Below are 19387 nucleotides of genomic sequence, written 5' to 3' on the forward strand. Positions count from 1 at the left end.
AGCATGCAATTCATTTGGGACAGTGACGTTTTAGTGTAATGATTTTTCCGTCCAAGAATAATCGGTGCTAATGAAAGTATGGTGAATAATTGATGTAGTTATGTAAATTAATACGACTTTTGAAGATGATAAAGTTCACTGTTATACAATTAGTATTTATTTTCTCTAGTGTCTCGCGTTACAGATCCTAATATTTTAGCCTTCCATCACCATCTAGATATCTGATTTCTGATGATGTTTGTCCATAACTATTTATGTATTCATGGGCATTAATCCTCAAGCATCACTATTCCCTTTGCCTAATATCATTAAAACATTTGGTTTTGTGTTTCATTGTTGCCCTAATCCCTTTAAACATGTGACATTCATGGCACTCTATACCCATAAAAATGACCATTAAAATAACCATTAAAATGTCCCTTTGTCCTTTTCCTTTGAAACATTGATTTTCCTTGCCCTTTTCCTAAATAATTGAAATATTTCTTGTGTAGTACCCATTTTCCATATTCATTATAAAATATTGGTTTTATGATTGCATAACCAAATTTTTTTTATGACCTTAGGCTTTGAAGTATTTTTGAAGGATTAAATAAAACTCTACATGCAGTATTGAAGATTAGTTTTGGAGATGAACTTTATGCATAAACTAACAAAGAAATACAAAGGTATTGTGGTATTTAGATGTACTGTTGTGTTGTACTTTTGTTTTCTGTAATTTTGATTCTTAGACAATGGAATGCTTAATATATGTAATAAAATGAAGTAGATTGAAAGTTGGTCTTTTAAAAGATAGGTAATGTCTTATGTCAGTCACAACTCTATGTTTTTATATTGCTTTAAGATGCTTTTCTTGCACCACATTTTTGGATAAACCCTACTTGTATACAGGGTTGTATTTCTGAGAAGGCCTGTGGTTTGGCAGGCTATTTATTTACAGGTTTAATCAGCCCCTCGGGCTCCAGAAATCCGTGTACAGTCAGGCACAAGTCACGTACCTGTCATTAGAGCTTTGTTCTTTACATTTCTTTTTTTTTAAGTTTTAATTTTTTTCCGATCTTGAAATTGAAAACATTGCAATTAGAAGAAATCAATAGGCCATTACGGAGAAAATCAGTTGGAACGTGGGCAACGTACCCCAGAATTAAAGTTGGAAACCCCCAATTACATGATAGATTGACACCAATACACCAGCATACATATTGACTGTATCGTAGGCTGGAAAAAGAGTATAGATAGGAAAGATCAGAAAGTTTTTGTTTTGAAGACGCCATAGAAATCGTCATCTTGTGGTACATTAATGTTATTTTAAACTGATACATATTAGATATAATGTTATGTTACTGTTATGTTTTATACAAAGTTAATTCCCTCTCGCTTGTTCACAGAATGATTGAAATGACATGTATATTAAACTTGTTCATCTTCGTTTCTTATTTATGGCCGCTCCTAATTTCCTCCCGAGGTCATCAATATATTACACTGCTGAGTTTACATTACAAATCAGCCTTCACTAAAACACAGTTAACAAATATACAAAGTTGTAAAATGCCTTGTTGAGGTGGTGTTTGGTAAAATCTTGGTAAAATCTTGGTATTATAAATCTTGGTAAAATCTTGGTATTATAAATCTTGGTAAAATCTTGTTGAGAAGAAAATAAAACTTCATATAGAGTAAACATGAAATGTTCTGTCTCATTAGAAAGGTTTCTCACAGCATCCTATTCTTCGATTGTGTAGAAACCATACACGTACAACATTAAAACACTGAAGGATCAATTGGTATGAAAGCTTTTGAGTTGTGTTGTTATTGACAATGCTGACAAGTTTACAATAGTAAATTTTTGTCGAGCGTTGCTATGTCAACAAATTTTTGTGTACATTTATGGATTTGTTCAGAAGATGTTAAGTAACTAGAATCCAAACACAAAGTTGTTTGTGTACATTTATAAACCCTCTAGTGAGATTTGATTCCTGGTAAAATATTTGTTTATATTTGACCTTGACATTTGTGTTATGCTTAAATTAAATTACCTTGATCTAGGATTTTCTATGTATGAAATGTGTGTTCCATTGATTGACCCTTGGTTGGTTATGTTTTTCTGTGAATCCTTGATCATTTTCTTGGTTAAAATGCCTTTGTGAATTACCTAATTCATCATTTTAATATGACCTTGAAATGTAATTTTAGCAAATGATTGACCTTGACCTATTAGTATGTGACCTTGAAGGCAATGACCAGCTGAGGGATACATCAGCATTGTTCTCCCACCGAGGTTCTGCCGAGGGGTGACTTGGAGGGGAGACTCTGTATTAAATCTCAACAAATGTTATTACAAAGGTACTCAAAAATCTCATGAGACCTGTCAGGAAATGAAGAGAAAACACTTCTGCTTGTCAGGGAATTGTGTTTGGATGTTATTAAACGGCTCATATTGGGCCGTCAGCTCGAGATTTCTGAGTTACACATTTGTCGTGACAAAAGACTGAAAAGGACAGAACAATTTCCATCTTACAAGGGAAGTAGTTTGGGTATAGATTGTATAGGCTGACAGAACATGAAAGGATACGAGCTTGGTAAAGCCTCCTTGTTATAATGTGTTTTAGTCTGTATATACTACTGTCAGCAGATTTCACTTGTACATATGCTGGTACGTATCTCTAGAACAGGCCAGGCCCCATCAGATACATATTCATGTAGATAATGATGCCTGTTGTATTAGGACCACACTGTACTTTGCTGATTAGTCTCTTACTGTCTCCTTATATGGTCACCTCTTAATGACCACTAATGGTGTCAATAAACTTTATCCTTTGTTTTGTTCCTTTTGATGCCATTAAAACTTTTGACAAAAACTGCTAAAATATGTTTCCAATTTCCCCTAAATTATAAAGACAAAATTAAGTATTAAAATTCATTTGGCTGGACCATTCCCAGAAGAACTTATTAAGTTTAGAATTAATCTGTGTCCTAGTTGGTCACAGATATGGATAGCAGTTTGTGTACATGATGTTTAACGGGTGTAGTCATGGATATCAAAATTATGTCGTTAGAATTTATATTACAAAATTAAATTCCTCTAAAATATTCATAGATCCTTCAAGGTTCCTGACAAGATCTATAAATAGATAATTGTTTTCCTTGAAGTGTTAAAACACTTGTCGCTACTATTTGTGGTTGGATAGATGTGTGTGTATATAGCGTGACTACATTTTCCTTCAATTATCATGGGGGTTGTCAATACCAATCAATCAATGTAGTAAACACCAATGTATACAGATGTGACAGAATATACAAGTGATTGACTCTGGGCCCGGTGATAAATAATTTGGTGACACGCTGATGTAGATAACGAGTTCTGATGAAATCTTTGTCATTTTCCATACACCAAGCTTCATTGTCATGTTTAAGTCTTTCCAACTTCTTTGTCATATTTAATTCTCTGGAACTTACTGTAATCACTATCTAAACTGCTGTAAAGGTATCAACATACTAGGTTTAGGGTACAGTATATTGACCTGCAATTATAATGGATCAAGTAGGGGTATGCTACAACAGAGTCAATACAATTCCCCATGTTACTTTTAAGACAAGTACCTGTTTTAATATTGGTCAATGTCCAATAATGCATAGACAAGTCCATTTAAGGTTGAATCAAATAAAGTCCATGTGTTAGTGATGATACAAGTCCCTGTGCTACTTAAAAAAATATTCCGTAAGTGTACTGCTGAGTAAGTGATAACACAAGTCCCAAAGTTAGTGAGAAGAAAAAAACCTGAGTTAGTGATAAAGCAAGTACATGTGTTAATGATAACATAAATCCCTGTGTTAATGATAACACAAATCCCTGTGTAAATGATAACACAAGTCCCTGATAACACAAACCCTTGAATAAGAATAACACAAGTCCCTGTGTTATTAGTGCCAGTGTTAGTGATAACACACATCCCTGAGTTATTAATGACACAAGTCTATGTGTTAGTTAGAAGACAAGTGCCTGTGTTAGTTAAAAGACAAGTCCCTGTGTTAGTGATGAGATAAGTGCCTGTGCTAGTTAGAAGACAAGTGCCTATGTTAGTTAGAAGACATGTGCCTGTGTTAGTGTAGTGAGAAGACATGTGCCTGTGTGTTAGTTAAGACATGTGCCTTGTTAGATATGTTAGTTAGAAGACATGTGCCTGTGTTAGTGATGAGATAAGTGCCTGTGCTAGTTAGAAGACAAGTGCCTGTGTAAGTTAGAAGACAAGTGCCTGTGTAAGTTAAAAGACAAGTCCCTGTGTTAGTGATGAGACAAGTGCCTGTGTTTGTAACTGTTTATAAGCTGGTCCCTATACGTTATATATTAATACTTAGCAGCAGCCAGAAATATGATTAGGAAACAGGGTTTTGGCCTCAATTGAAGACCTCTCCTTCTCTTGTGTATTGGTATAATACATTTCTGTTCATCAAGGGAAGTCCCATACAGGGACCATATTTATGAGGGTTTTTATTCCAGGAGCTAAGTCCTTGGGGTAAACCGTCAGATGGTAGTCCTCGTATTAGCTCCTGCCTTGTAAAGCACAAATCCGTGTGTAAGCGCTGTTTGACAATATGGACAGAAGCCGTCCTTTTGGACTACTTAACAGATATCATGCTGGCCGATTGATATATCATTAATTCTCTAGACAAGATACAAGTATGAAATATTTAGGTGAGTAGTACTGGCGTGACTAGTATAGGAGAGCTAGAGAACTGCAGCTTTATTGGATTTATGTAGGAGAACCATTCTGTACACTCTAAATCTTATTGTTTCTAAAAGCTCGCCAAGGTAAAGTGGATTAAAGGGACATTAAGTCAGGACTGTGTGTAAAAGAAAAGTGTTTTTCCTGTATCAATAATTAAAGGAAATGGTGGTCGCACTTTGGGCCAAGGTGTGACTACAAGGTGTGTAAGTGATTCCCTCGGTGAACGTCCCATAGTCATCTCTCATTACCAACCGGGTAAAAAAAAAAAAAAAAAAAAATGTGCACATCTTCGTCTTCTCAATTAGATCAGTGTACATGTTTGATAAAACGTAGAGATAAAAAAGTCAACGGAGGCAGTCATTGTTGTGGTTAGATTCCGGGAGACACAGACGATTTGTAAGGCAGGATTTCTGTGCGTCAAACATTAAATTGATCTAGATTTTCTCATAAACATTTAATTGCGTGATGAGTGTGTTGGAGAGGAGGCCATGCCTGCAGTACACGCTGGCAGATTGTTGATGTTTTGGATTGACAGGTTGTGTGGAGACATTCGGTGTTGTAGTATGATTGGGGTTATATTGAAGGACAGGGGTTACTTCAGAACACAAGACATTGTACAGAAGCTGGTGTATTGAAGTTATAGTGCACTTTTATATGAATAGCCTTGGACAGGGATATAAAAATAAGACTCTTAGAGTTGTCTTGTCTGCTTTAATAACTTTGTTTGGAATTTCCCTTTTTTGGCTTAGCATCGGTGAACATTCCTCATGTCATTTGACATTGTCCAAAAATGTTATGGAAATTTTCAGAGTCAATGGGAGATTGCAAGAAGAAGTAACACCTGTTAATTCCGATTGACGATTAAAAAAACTGGATGTCACTCTGATTATTCTGGATAGTAATATTTGTGAAATTTTATGCAGCAGTACTTCAGTGTAAAAAGTGATTCTTATAATAAAATGCATTACCGGACAGCTACTTAGAGGATCCAATAGCTAGGAATTTGTGCTTAATGGATTAGTATTACTAGACAACTGGACTTTGAACTAGGAGATGGTGGTCACCTGAGGGGGCCTAAGTATGGCCGGTCGACTGAGGGACAGTATGGGATGACAGCTATGGTCCTCTACCCAGGGAATCAGATCTTCACTTCATACCCAAGGAGGGCAGTCATGTATGCTATACAGATACATAGGTAATATTGTACACCTCAAATTTAGTCAATACGCAATACAGGTACATAGGCAATGTTGTACACCTTATACTCCGTCAATACACTATACAGGTACATAGGCAATGTTGTACACCTTATACTCCATCAATACACTATACAGGTACATAAGTAATATTTTACATCATATTCAGTTGGTACACTGTACAGATACATGGGTAATCTTGTACAAATCATACTTGGTCAGTACACTAAACAGACACATGGGTAATATTGTACAACACATCATATGTAGACAGTACATGAATTAGATTCAAATTTTTTTACCTGTAACATAGGTGACAACTGTCCTAAACTGACCACTTGACCATGTAATCATTACCCTCTAGGTAACAATGGTCTTGAGCTGACCTCTTGGATGACATACATTTAATCCTAAAACTCACTATAAAATATCTATAGTTTCAAATATAAAATCTATAAACATTATTTCACATGGGAAGCATTCTGGAAGTTACAATTTAAACTGCATGAATTGTTTTAGTGCCAGAGCAGGAATAATGTGACAAAGTGAATATCAATTATTCAGGCCACATTTAGGTTGTGTAAATGTATCTGGAGACTTTATTACATTAGTACTACAGATACACACTAAGTGTCTACTGTGTAAAGGTCCTTGGTAATACCACACTCTGTAGTCAGTGTGTAAAGGTCCCTGGTAATACCACACACTGTAGTTAGTGTGTAAAGGTCCTGGGTAATACCACACTCTGTAGTTATTGTGTAAAGGTCCTGGGTAATACCACACTCTGTAGTTAGTGTGTAAAGGTCCTGGGTAATACCACACTCTGTAGTCAGTTTGTAAAGGTCCTGGGTAATACCACACTCTGTAGTTAGTGTGTAAAGGTCCTGGGTAATACAACACTCTGTAGTTAGTGTGTAAAGGTCCTGGGTAATACCACACTCTGTAGTTAGTGTGTAAAGGTCCTGGGTAATACCACACTCTGTAGTTAGTGTGTAAAGGTCCTGGGTAATACCACACTCTGTAGTTAGTGTGTAAAGGTCCTGGGTAATACCACACTCTGTAGTCAGTGTGTAAAGGTCCTGGGTAATACCACACTCTGTAGTTAGTGTGTAAAGGTCCTGGGTAATACCACACTCTGTAGTCAGTGTGTAAAGGTCCTGGGTAATACCACACTCTGTAGTCAGTGTGTAAAGGTCCTGGGTAATACCACACTCTGTAGTTAGTGTGTAAAGGTCCTGGGTAATACAACACTCTGTAGTTAGTGTGTAAAGGTCCTGGGTAATACCACACTCTGTAGTAGTGTGTAAAGGTCCTGGGTAATACAACACTGTGTAGTTAGTGTGTAAAGGTCCTGGGTAATACCACACTCTGTAGTTAGTGTGTAAAGGTCCTGGGTAATACCACACTGTGTAGATGTGTGTGTAAAGGTCCTGGGTAATACCACACTCTGTAGTCAGTGTGTAAAGGTCCTGGGTAATACCACACTCTGTAGTTAGTGTGTAAAGGTCCTGGGTAATAACACTGTGTAGATGTGTGGGTAAGGTCCTGGTAATACCACACTCTGTAGTTAGTGTGTAAAGGTCCTGGGTAATACCACACTTGTAGTTAGTGTGTAAAGGTCCTGGGTAATACTACACTCTGTAGTTAGTGTGTAAAGGTCTGGGTAATACCACACTCTGTAGGTGTGTAAAGGTCCTGGGTAATACACACTCTGTAGTTAGTGTGTAAAGGTCCTGGGTAATACCACACTCTGTAGTCAGTGTGTAAAGGTCCTGGGTAATACAACACTCTGTAGTTAGTGTGTGAAGGTGCTGAGTAACTCCACACTCTGTAGTCAGTTTGTAAAGGTCCTGGGTAATACAACACTCTGTAGTTAGTGTGTAAAGGTCCTGGGTAATACTACACTCTGTAGTCAGTGTGTAAAGGTCCTGGGTAATACCACACACTGTAGTTAGTGTGTAAAGGTCCTGGGTAATACCACACTCTGTAGTTAGTGTGTAAAGGTCCTGGGTAATACCACACTCTGTAGTTAGTGTGTAAAGGTCCTGGGTAATACCACACTCTGTAGTCAGTGTGTAAAGGTCCTGGGTAATACCACACTCTGTAGTTAGTGTGTAAAGGTCCTGGGTAATACCACACTCTGTAGTCAGTGTGTAAAGGTCCTGGGTAATACACACTCTGTAGTTAGTGTGTAAAGGTCCTGGGTAATACCACACACTGTGTAGTCAGTGTGTAAAGGTCCTGGGTAATACCACACTCTGTAGTTAGTGTGTAAAGGTCCTGGGTAATACCACACTCTGTAGTCAGTGTGTAAAGGTCCTGGGTAATACCACACTCTGTAGTCAGTGTGTAAAGGTCCTGGGTAATACCACACTCTGTAGTTAGTGTGTAAAGGTCCTGGGTAATACCACACTCTGTAGTTGTGTGTAAAGGTCCCAGGTAATACCACACTCTGTAGTAGTGTAAAGGTCCTGGTAAAAGGTCCTGGGTAATACCACACTCTGTAGTCAGTGTGTAAAGGTCCTGGGTAATACCACACTCTGTAGTTAGTGTGTAAAGGTCCTGGGTAATACCACACTCTGTAGTTAGTGTGTAAAGGTCCTGGGTAATACAACACTCTGTAGTCAGTGTGTAAAGGTCCTGGGTAATACCACACTCTGTAGTTAGTGTGTAAAGGTCCTGGGTAATACCACACTCTGTAGTTAGTGTGTAAAGGTCCTGGGTAATACCACACTCTGTAGTCAGTGTGTAAAGGTCCTGGGTAATACAACACTCTGTAGTTAGTGTGTAAAGGTCCTGGGTAATACCACACTCTGTAGTTAGTGTGTAAAGGTCCTGGGTAATACCACACTCTGTAGTCAGTGTGTAAAGGTCCTGGGTAATACCACACTGTGTAGTTAGTGTGTAAAGGTCCTGGGTAATACCACACTCTGTAGTTAGTGTGTAAAGGTCCTGGGTAATACCACACTCTGTAGTTAGTGTGTAAAGGTCCTGGGTAATACCACACTCTGTAGTCAGTGTGTAAAGGTCCTGGGTAATACCACACTCTGTAGTTATTGTGTAAAGGTCCTGGGTAATACCACACTCTGTAGTTAGTGTGTAAAGGTCCTGGGTAATACCACACTCTGTAGTCAGTGTGTAAAGGTCCTGGGTAATACCACACTCTGTAGTTAGTGTGTAAAGGTCCTGGGTAATACCACACTCTGTAGTTAGTGTGTAAAGGTCCTGGGTAATACCACACTGTAAAGGTCCTGGGTAATACCAACTTGTAGTTAGTGTGTAAAGGCCTGGTAATACCACACTCTGTAGTTAGTGTGTAAAGGTCCTGGGTAAATACACACACTGTAGTTAGTGTGTAAAGGTCTGGTAATACCACACTCTGTAGTGTGTAAAGGTCCTGGGTAATACAACACTCTGTAGTAGTGTGTAAAGGTCCTGGGTAATACCAACACTCTGTAGTTAGTGTGTAAAGGTCCTGGGTAATACAACACTCTGTAGTTAGTGTGTAAAGGTCCTGGGTAATACCACACTCTGTAGTCAGTGTGTAAAGGTCCTGGGTAATACCACACTCTGTAGTTAGTGTGTAAAGGTCCTGGGTAATACCACACTCTGTAGTTAGTGTGTAAAGGTCCCAGGTAATACCACACTCTGTAGTTAGTGTGTAAAGGTCCTAGGTAATACCACACTCTGTAGTCAGTGTGTAAAGGTCCTGGGTAATACCACACTCTGTAGTCAGTGTGTAAAGGTCCTGGGTAATACCACACTCTGTAGTTAGTGTGTAAAGGTCCTGGGTAATACAACACTGTGTAGATGGTGTGTAAAAGTCCTGGGTAATACCACACTCTGTAGTCAGTGTGTAAAGGTCCTGGGTAATACCACACTGTGTAGTCAGTTTGTAAAGGTCCTGGGTAATACCACACTCTGTAGTTAGTGTGTAAAGGTCCTAGGTAATACAACACTGTGTAGATGGTGTGTAAAGGTCCTAGGTAATACCACACTCTGTAGTTAGTGTGTAAAGGTCCCGGGTAATACCACACTAGTTAGTGTGTAAAGGTCCTGGGTAATACCACACTCTGTAGTTAGTGTGTAAAGGTCCCGGGTAATACAACACACTGTAGTTAGTGTGAAAAGGTCCTGGGTAATACCACACTCTGTAGTTAGTGTGTAAAGGTCCTGGGTAATACCACACTCTGTGTAGATAGTGTGTAAAGGTCCTAGGTAATACCACATTCTGTAGTCAGTGTGTAAAGGTCCTGGGTAATACCACACTCTGTAGTCAGTGTATAAAGGTCCTGGGTAATACCACACTCTGTAATTAGTGTGTAAAGGTCCTGGGTAATACCACACTGTGTAGTTAGTGTGTAAAGGTCCTGGATAATACCATACTGTGTAGATAGTGTGTGAAGGTGCTTGGTAATACAACACTCTGTAGTTAGTGTGTAAAGGTCCTAGGTAATACCACACTCTGTAGTCAGTGTGTAAAGGTCCTGGGTAATACCACACTCTGTAGTCAGTGTGTAAAGGTCCTGGGTAATACCACACTCTGTAGTTAGTGTGTAAAGGTCCTAGGTAATACAACACTGTGTAGATGGTGTGTAAAAGTCCTGGGTAATACCACACTCTGTAGTCAGTGTGTAGAGGTCCTGGGTAATACCACACTGTGTAGTCAGTTTGTAAAGGTCCTGGGTAATACCACACTCTGTAGTTAGTGTGTAAAGGTCCTAGGTAATACAACACTGTGTAGATGGTGTGTAAAGGTCCTAGGTAATACCACACTCTGTAGTTAGTGTGTAAAGGTCCCGGGTAATACCACACTAGTTAGTGTGTAAAGGTCCTGGGTAATACCACACTCTGTAGTTAGTGTGTAAAGGTCCTGGGTAATACAACACACTGTAGTTAGTGTGTAAAGGTCCTGGGTAATACCACACTCTGTAGTTAGTGTGTAAAGGTCCTGGGTAATACCACACTCTGTAGATAGTGTGTAAAGGTCCTAGGTAATACCACATTCTGTAGTCAGTGTGTAAAGGTCCTGGGTAATACCACACTCTGTAGTCAGTGTATAAAGGTCCTGGGTAATACCACACTCTGTAGTTAGTGTATAAAGGTCCTGGGTAATACCACACTCTGTAATTAGTGTGTAAAGGTCCTGGGTAATACCACATTCTGTAGTTAGTGTGTAAAGGTCCTGGATAATACCATACTGTGTAGATAGTGTGTGAAGGTGCTTGGTAATACAACACACTGTAGTTAGTGTGTAAAGGTCCTGGGTAATACCACACTCCTTAGTTAGTGTGTAAAGGTCCCAGGTAATACCACACTCCGTAGATAGTGTGTAAAGGTCCGGGGTAATAACACACTCTGTAATTATATAGTTTTTAGTGTTTATCAAACCCAGGAAGCCAAAATCTGATATTTGTTTTACAAAGCTTGCAATATTTTGTTTTTAAATGAGCAAATATTTTGTAATATTTGTAAGTCTTTTGAAAATCTTATAGTTCCATATACTTGCTGTTTTGATATGTGAAGGGCTATCAAGTTTGTTGTGATATACATCATTGAGATTTACTCAAGGTCACATACCGGACCAAAAGTGTTCAAAAGTTAAAACAACTTAATTAAACAACAACAATGAGCGTCATAGTAGCAGTGATGCAGGTCTATTTTAAAGATTTCATCCCCTATTCTATTCTGTAATTCTGAAAATTTACCCTTATTCTGATAATTACAAAAATACAATGTGTACAATATTAGCAAGTACGAAGCAAGCTAAGGGACTAAGTGTGCTGTGAGTAAAATTGGTACCCAATCTGAATCTCACCTCGCTTTGTACTGATTTGTGGTATGATTACAAAGCCAACACCCGGTCCATGGGTATCTAATTTCTGCTAATTTAGAAAATTAGTAAACTGCATTATGTAACCATGGTGATGTGTTGTTTTAGGTAGTACATTGATTTCAGAGAAGTTCGTGCTGAGTTTCTTCTGGAAAAGAAAGCCCAGCAAAGATTTTTCGTGGAAGGGAATCTTTTTTTCGTACCACTGATTCATTTTCGACGAATAAAACATTTAGAATCTCACACATGAAATCAAGTGAACGGTTGATTTAAATGCAAAGCGGACATATTGTGTGTAATCTATTATGTTGTATTCACCATGTTACAAGCCTATGTGTTATTGATCTCAGACTAATCACTTCTATTTACCGTCTCTAAAATTTACACTGAACAAATTAAGGAGACAGAAAAAATATGGACAATCTCTAGATCAACGTGAAGCTGTGTGTTTGAAAACTTTGTAAGCTAAATGGATATTTTCTTTGAGCTGTACAGAAATGGATTTTAAAACTAAGATAAAACATACATTGTGGGGACTCGATGATAATTATTAAGGATATTTTGAATTTGAACATCAAACATACATTGTGAGGACTCGATGATAATTATTAAGGATATTTTGAATTTGAACATCAAACAGACATTGTGAGGACTCGATGATAATTATTTAGGATATTTTGAATTTGAACATCAAACATACATTGTGAGGACTCGATGATAAGTATTAAATATATTTTGAATTTGAACATAAAACATACACTGCGTAGTTGGTAGGACTCACATAAAAGACATTATTGTAAGGTCAGAGGGTCGTGGAGGAGAGGTGTTGTTGCCGTCTGTGTGAATCCCCAGGTACCCACACTTATAGCTAGGCCAGTGTAGGTAGGACCTGTACCACTGAGGCCTGTACGTGCTTTTCTCATCATATCTAATCCCTGAGGCTGTATGGTAGCCTTCACTTCTATTTCGGTTCACCCAAACACCATATTTGGCTCACCGATATGTGAGTGATCTCGATCCTGGCCATTAGTAATCTATTTTATGCAAAAATATTTTTTATTTTTTTTTATGAAACATGATAATACATTATTATCAATAGGGTTCTCACTAAGTTTTTAATAGATGGTCAAAAATTAATAATAGGTGGTTGGGGGCCAATACTTATTTCTGACAAAAATAGCCGGTTGTAAACAAGGAAATACACGGCTGCTTTTGCCGTCAACCAGGATATCTTTGATATCTGCTTAAATTTGCTCCAATCAATTCTACAGGTTAATGTTTCTCAAGATACTGAGAAACATTCTGGACTGTGCTGAAGTGATTGGATATATAATAAAGAAGGCACTAAAACTGAATAGATCTGAGTGACATTTGTTGATCACTGCGTGGTTACTAGATGTTCTGATAAATATATGGAGACATGGCCTTCAAAAGTTTTGCTGCTCAGAAACTACTGAAAACTCATACCGTAACTAAGTCAGAAAAGTTCAGTGACACTTTTTGCTCTGTGTATGGCATACCTTAACTTCTGTGTATTCTGTCTTTGCAAATTGCAGAGTTAGCTCCCTTGCGGAAAAGTATCAATTGTTACATCATTATTTTGCGATCGCAATTCACATCGTTTTCTCCAAAAAGTATGATGTTACGCTCAAAAAACAGATGATGTCACAATCAATACCTATACTTGCAAGGGCAGATAACTCTGTAAAATGCAAATACAGAATAAAAGTGTCTTCATCTAAAACGTAGGGGTCAATATGACTTTCCCGGGTCTACATGTAACATTTACAGTAACTGTCAGGGTTAATATGACTTCCCTGGGTCTACATGTAATGTTTACAGTAACTGTCAGTCAATATGACTTGCCCGGGTCTACATATAAAGTCACTGGACCTACAGACCTACATGTAATTGTACTGTCGGGCCTATTGTGCCTTTTGTCTATAGTGTGTGTGTGTGATATACAATGATAGTCCTATGCTGTGCTGTAACTTCCTATATCATGTACAATTGAATTAGTGGCGGTTTTTAAACAACTCTCTCCGACGGCTAAAAGGATTCTCATACAAAACATTTTCCTGACAGTCTTAGGATGTTCCATGCGGGAAATGCAAATGCAATACTAACATGTATAAGATCGGGGGAAACTAGAACATGAAAGTTGTGTATTTACTAATGGTGAGGTACATACATGGAGAAAACCATTAGGTCAGTAGCTATATAAGGCTAGGGGATAAGTAACTTTGTATAAGGTCAAAAGTTGTGGCATTCAGCTTGGAATATTGTGGAGAAACCAATTGGTAAATAGTGAAAAAAAATCAGATTTCATGGTTATTTGTCCGTCTGTTTGTCTGAAACACTTTGTTTCCATGCAATAACTGTAACAAATGTAAACCGATTTTCTTCAAACTTGGTGACAAGGTTAAATGCCTTAAGTGCCTGGCCCGGTTCGATCAACTCTTTCAGTGGATGTTATTTATCCGAGTTATGGCCCTTTAATTTACTACAAATGTCATTTTTCTGCAGTTTCTGTGTAATAACTAACAAATGTTAAAACTAATATTGTTAAAACTTGGTAACAAAGTTAAATGTCTTAAGGGGTTAGCCAAATTCGATCGCCACTTTTGGCAGATCTTAATTTAGCAGAGTTCGATCGCCACTTTTGGCAGATCTTAATTAGCAGAGTTATCATTATCTGAATTTTGAGTACAAGAATGGTAATTAAACCAGAGGATATATGTAAATATGGTTAATGTGAGTCTGATACGGTGTGGATGATGTTACTTTAGAACAATGAAGTAAATGTCATGTTTACGTAAATCTTTGTCATATGATAATTTCCTGAGGAGATAACGGAATAAATAGTTAGAGGTTGTGTATGTCGTGTTTACGTGGGAAGTTAGAGATGATTTTGATACTGGATAGACAGCTAAATGATGGGTTTGTAGAGCTGACCGGTACCGATTTAGAACTGTCCCGTCGTAGGAGCGGCCATTAGGTGACAATATGTCTGTTGATTCTCATTCTCACTGGGTCATTACATAACGTGAGTCACAGATTTGTACAGATCAGGTTGTGACCTTTGTCGCCAACGATGGTGAGAATTTGGCTAATGATGCTATTCTGTCCAGAGCCTGAGGACAAAAGAGATTTTGCAAATTAGGGTTAAAATTATCTTAGAATCCTAGTCATTAGTGTTGGAATCGTTAACATCTGTCTAAAACCCAGTGATCTATTTCTGGTAGAAGTGACCTTGACTGTGCGTAATTAAAACTTTCTACAGAAAGCTCTAAATTTAGCTATTGTTGTTTAAGATTCAATAGTGCTTTTCAAATGTTTTAGGCTGATGTAGTAAAAGGTCGTAGTGGTTTAACCTTTCTGTATCCAAATTATTTTGGTTTAAGCAATATCGTCTTTGAGAAAGGGGAAAGACACAAAACAAAAATAATACCTCTCTTGTAACCTTTTTGGTCTGAGACATCAGACAGAAAATCTCAGACAAATAATTTTAAATGCAATTTGTGCACTGTTATGCATCATTCAGCCATTAATAATTTAGATTAATTTTAACTTCCTCTCTAAAACTATTGAACCAAATTCATTGCAATTTTGTAGAAATTTTTCATGGTCAAAGGTCAATCAAAACGATGGTTAAGTTAATATACTAATAGTTTCAAGAGGAAAAAAATGTTATTTAAGGAAGGACTTTGATTACTTTAGGAAGTAAGTTTGTAACCTGGTTAGAGTATTTGATTACTTTAGGAAGTAAGCTCATAACCAGGTTAGAGTGTTTGATTACTTTAGGAAGTTAGCTCATAACCGGGTTAGAGTGTTTGATTACTTTAGGAAGTTAGCTCATAACCGGGTTAGAGTATTTGATTACTTTAGGAAGTAAGTTTGTAACCTGGTTAGAGTGTTTGATTACTTTAGGAAGTAAGCTCATAACCAGGTTAGAGTATTTGATTACTTTAGGAAGTTAGCTCATAACCTGGTTAGAGTGTTTGATTACTTTAGGAAGTAAGCTCATAACCTGGTTAGAGTGTTTGATTACTTTAGGAAGTTAGCTCATAACCTGGTTAGAGTGTTTGATTACTTTAGGAAGTTAGCTCATAACCTGGTTAGAGTGTTTGATTACTTTAGGAAGCTAGCTCATAACCTGGTTAGAGTGTTTGATTACTTTAGGAAGTTAGCTCATAACCTGGTTAGAGTGTTTGATTACTTTAGGAAGTAAGTTTGTAACCTGGTTAGAGTGTTTGATTACTTTAGGAAGTAAGCTCATAACCTGGTTAGAGTGTTTGATTACTTTAGGAAGTTAGCTCATAACCTGGTTTAGAGTGTTTGATTACTTTAGGAAGCTAGCTCATAACCTGGTTTAGAGTGTTTGATTACTTTAGGAAGTCAACTCATAACCTGGTTTAGAGTGTTTGATTACTTTAGGAAGTTAGCTCATAACCTGGTTTAGAGTGTTTGATTCACTATAGGAAGCTAGCTGCTAGCTGGTATAACCATGGTTTAGAGTGTTTGATTACTTTAGGAAGCTAGCTCATAACATGGTTTAGAGTGTTTGATTACTTTAGGAAGTTAGCTCATAACCTGGTTAGAGTGTTTGATTACTTTAGGAAGTTAGCTTATAACCGGGTTAGAGTGTTTGATTACTTTAGGAAGTTAGCTCATAACCGGGTTAGAGTATTTGATTACTTTAGGAAGTTAGCTCATAACCTGGTTAGAGTGTTTGATTACTTTAGAAAGCTAGCGCATAACCTGGTTAGAGTGTTTGATTACTTTAGGAAGTTAGCTCATAATCTGGTTAGAGTGTTTGATTACTTTAGAAAGTTAGCTCATAATCTGGTTAGAGTGTTTGATTACTTTAGGAAGTTAGCTCATTACCTGGTTTAGAGTGTTTGATTACTTTAGGAAGTTAGCTCATAACCTAGTTAGAGTGTTTGATTACTTTAGGAAGTTAGCTTATAACCAGGTTAGAGTGTTTGATTACTTTAGAAAGCTAGCGCATAACCAGGTTAGAGTATTTGATTACTTTAGGAAGTTAGCTCATAACCTGGTTAGAGTGTTTGATTACTTTAGGAAGTTAACTCATAACCGGGTTAGAGTATTTGATTACTTTAGGAAGCTAGCTCATAACCTGGTTTAGAGTATTTGATTACTTTAAGAAGCTAGCTCATAATCTGGTTAGAGTGTTTGATTACTTTTGGAAGTTAGCTCATAACCGGGTTAGAGTGTTTGATTACTTTAGAAAGCTAGCGCATAACCTGGTTAGAGTGTTTGATTACTTTAGGAAGTTAGCTCATAACCTGGTTAGAGTGTTTGATTACTTTAGGAAGTTAGCTCATAACCTGGTTAGAGTGTTTGATTACTTTAGAAAGCTAGCGCATAACCTGGTTAGAGTGTTTGATTACTTTAGGAAGTTAGCTCATAATCTGGTTAGAGTGTTTGATTACTTTAGAAAGCTAGCGCATAACCTGGTTAGAGTATTTGATTACTTTAGGAAGTTAGCTCATAACCTGGTTAGAGTGTTTGATTACTTTAGGAAGTTAGCTCATAACCTGGTTTAGAGTGTTTGATCACTATAGAAAGCTAGCTCATAACCTGGTTTAGAGTGTTTGCATGATTACTTTAGAAAGTTAGCTCATAATCTGGTTAGAGTGTTTGATTACTTTAGGAAGTTAGTATTGTGGACAAATTGGTCCTGACTAACCCTCAAGACTCTTCAGTAAAGAAAGGTCTATCAGAGAGCTATTGGACATCATCCCAGTTTTCCCTTACTAAGGTCTTGTAGTAATTGAAATGAATTTCTTATGGACTTATAGAGTTACAGTGGGAATATATTAGCTCTCTGGGCAGTTACTTAGTGTAATACAGTCATATATCTACGGCATGAGAAAGTTATGATCCCATAGAAGTATTACGTACCTGTGAGTGTTATACTATCGTATAACTTTTGTATGATACCGTTATGGTTTATATGTTTTTTGTCAGTATTACATGTTCAGTTAGTATATAGCTATTGATTGCTGATTTACTACCTTGAATTATTTGTGCCGCTATTTGTGATCGTGATGAGGTTCCGTCGGCCATCTATCCTGATAACACACCACCCTGTCTGATCGGCGCTATCCTATCCCGCTATAGTGTGAACAGCTTTGCTACGATTGTGTAAACTATGAATTTTTCATGATCGACACTAAAACAAACATTTGCCTTGGCTGGCTAATTTGATCATGATCCAGCTGCGAAGGTGATACTGCGTGCTGGGCGCCTGTCGCTATCAAATCACACACAAGTGCTACTTTATGTTTTATTTTACATGTTTCTAATGTTTGATGTTCAACTTTATATAAGGCAGCTAAAAGGGGCAAAACAAACATGGAATTAGCAGTCACGATGACTGAGTAATGATAAAACATTCTAACAATCTCTGGCTCGTTAGTGTGGCTTAATGGTTCAGGTGTCATACATACAATCTCTATACCTCCAACACCGATTGTCACATTTATAATGTCCAGTATTTGACTGTAAATTAATTGGTGTCTTTCTCAGAGGAATTTTGACTTTCCTAATATACTTTTTGTATTTCACTGCATTAAAAACAAACTTGTATATAATAGGAAATTAATTGTGAAGTCAAGTCAACAACGGGGAAGAGAGAGAGTAAAATCCTGTTTACTATAATCAACAACGGGGAAGAGAGAGAGTAAAATCCTGTTTACTATAGTCAACAACGGGGAAGAGAGAGAGTAAAATCCTGTTTACTATAATCAACAACGGGGAAGAGAGAGAGTAAAATCCTGTTTACTATAATCAACAACGGGGAAGAGAGAGAGTAAAATCCTGTTTACTATAATCAACAACGGGGAAGAGAGAGAGTAAATGAGTAAAATCTGTTTACTATAATCAACAACGGGGAAGAGAGAGAGTAAAATCCTGTTTACTATAATCAACAACGGGGAAGAGAGAGAGTAAAATCCTGTTTACTATAATCAACAACGGGGAAGAGAGAGAGTAAAATCCTGTTTACTATAATCAACAACGGGGAAGAGAGAGAGTAAAATCCTGTTTACTATAATCAACAACGGGGAAGAGAGAGAGTAAAATCCTGTTTACTATAATCAACAACGGGGAAGAGAGAGAGTAAAATCCTGTTTACTATAATCAACAACGGGGAAGAGAGAGAGTAAAATCCTGTTTACTATAATCAACAACGGGGAAGAGAGAGAGTAAAATCCTGTTTACTATAATCAACAACGGGGAAGAGAGAGAGTAAAATCCTGTTTACTATAGTCAACAACGGGGAAGAGAGAGAGTAAAATCCTGTTTACTATAATCAACAACGGGGAAGAGAGAGGGTAAAATTTTGTTTACTATAATCAACAACGGGGAAGAGAGAGAGTAAAATCCTGTTTACTATAATCAACAACGGGGAAGAGAGAGAGTAAAATCCTGTTTACTATAATCAACAACGGGGAAGAGAGAGGGTAAAATTTTGTTTACTATAATCAACAACGGGGAAGAGAGAGGGTAAAATTTTGTTTTACTATAATCAACTAAACGGGGAAGAGAGAGAGTAAAATTTTGTTTACTATAATCAACAACGGGGAAGAGAGAGAGTAAAATCCTGTTTA

General features: G+C 37.4%; 1 protein-coding gene across 1 annotated transcript in view; it reads left to right on the top strand.

The window, feature by feature from the left end:
• Nucleotides 1-19387, top strand: part of LOC138307364 (disks large homolog 4-like) — a 58400-nt gene that overhangs the window by 19453 nt on the left and 19560 nt on the right. The window lies entirely within an intron of this gene.

This window comes from Argopecten irradians, chromosome 14 (genome assembly GCF_041381155.1).
Source record: "Argopecten irradians isolate NY chromosome 14, Ai_NY, whole genome shotgun sequence".
NCBI lineage: Eukaryota > Metazoa > Mollusca > Bivalvia > Pectinida > Pectinidae > Argopecten > Argopecten irradians.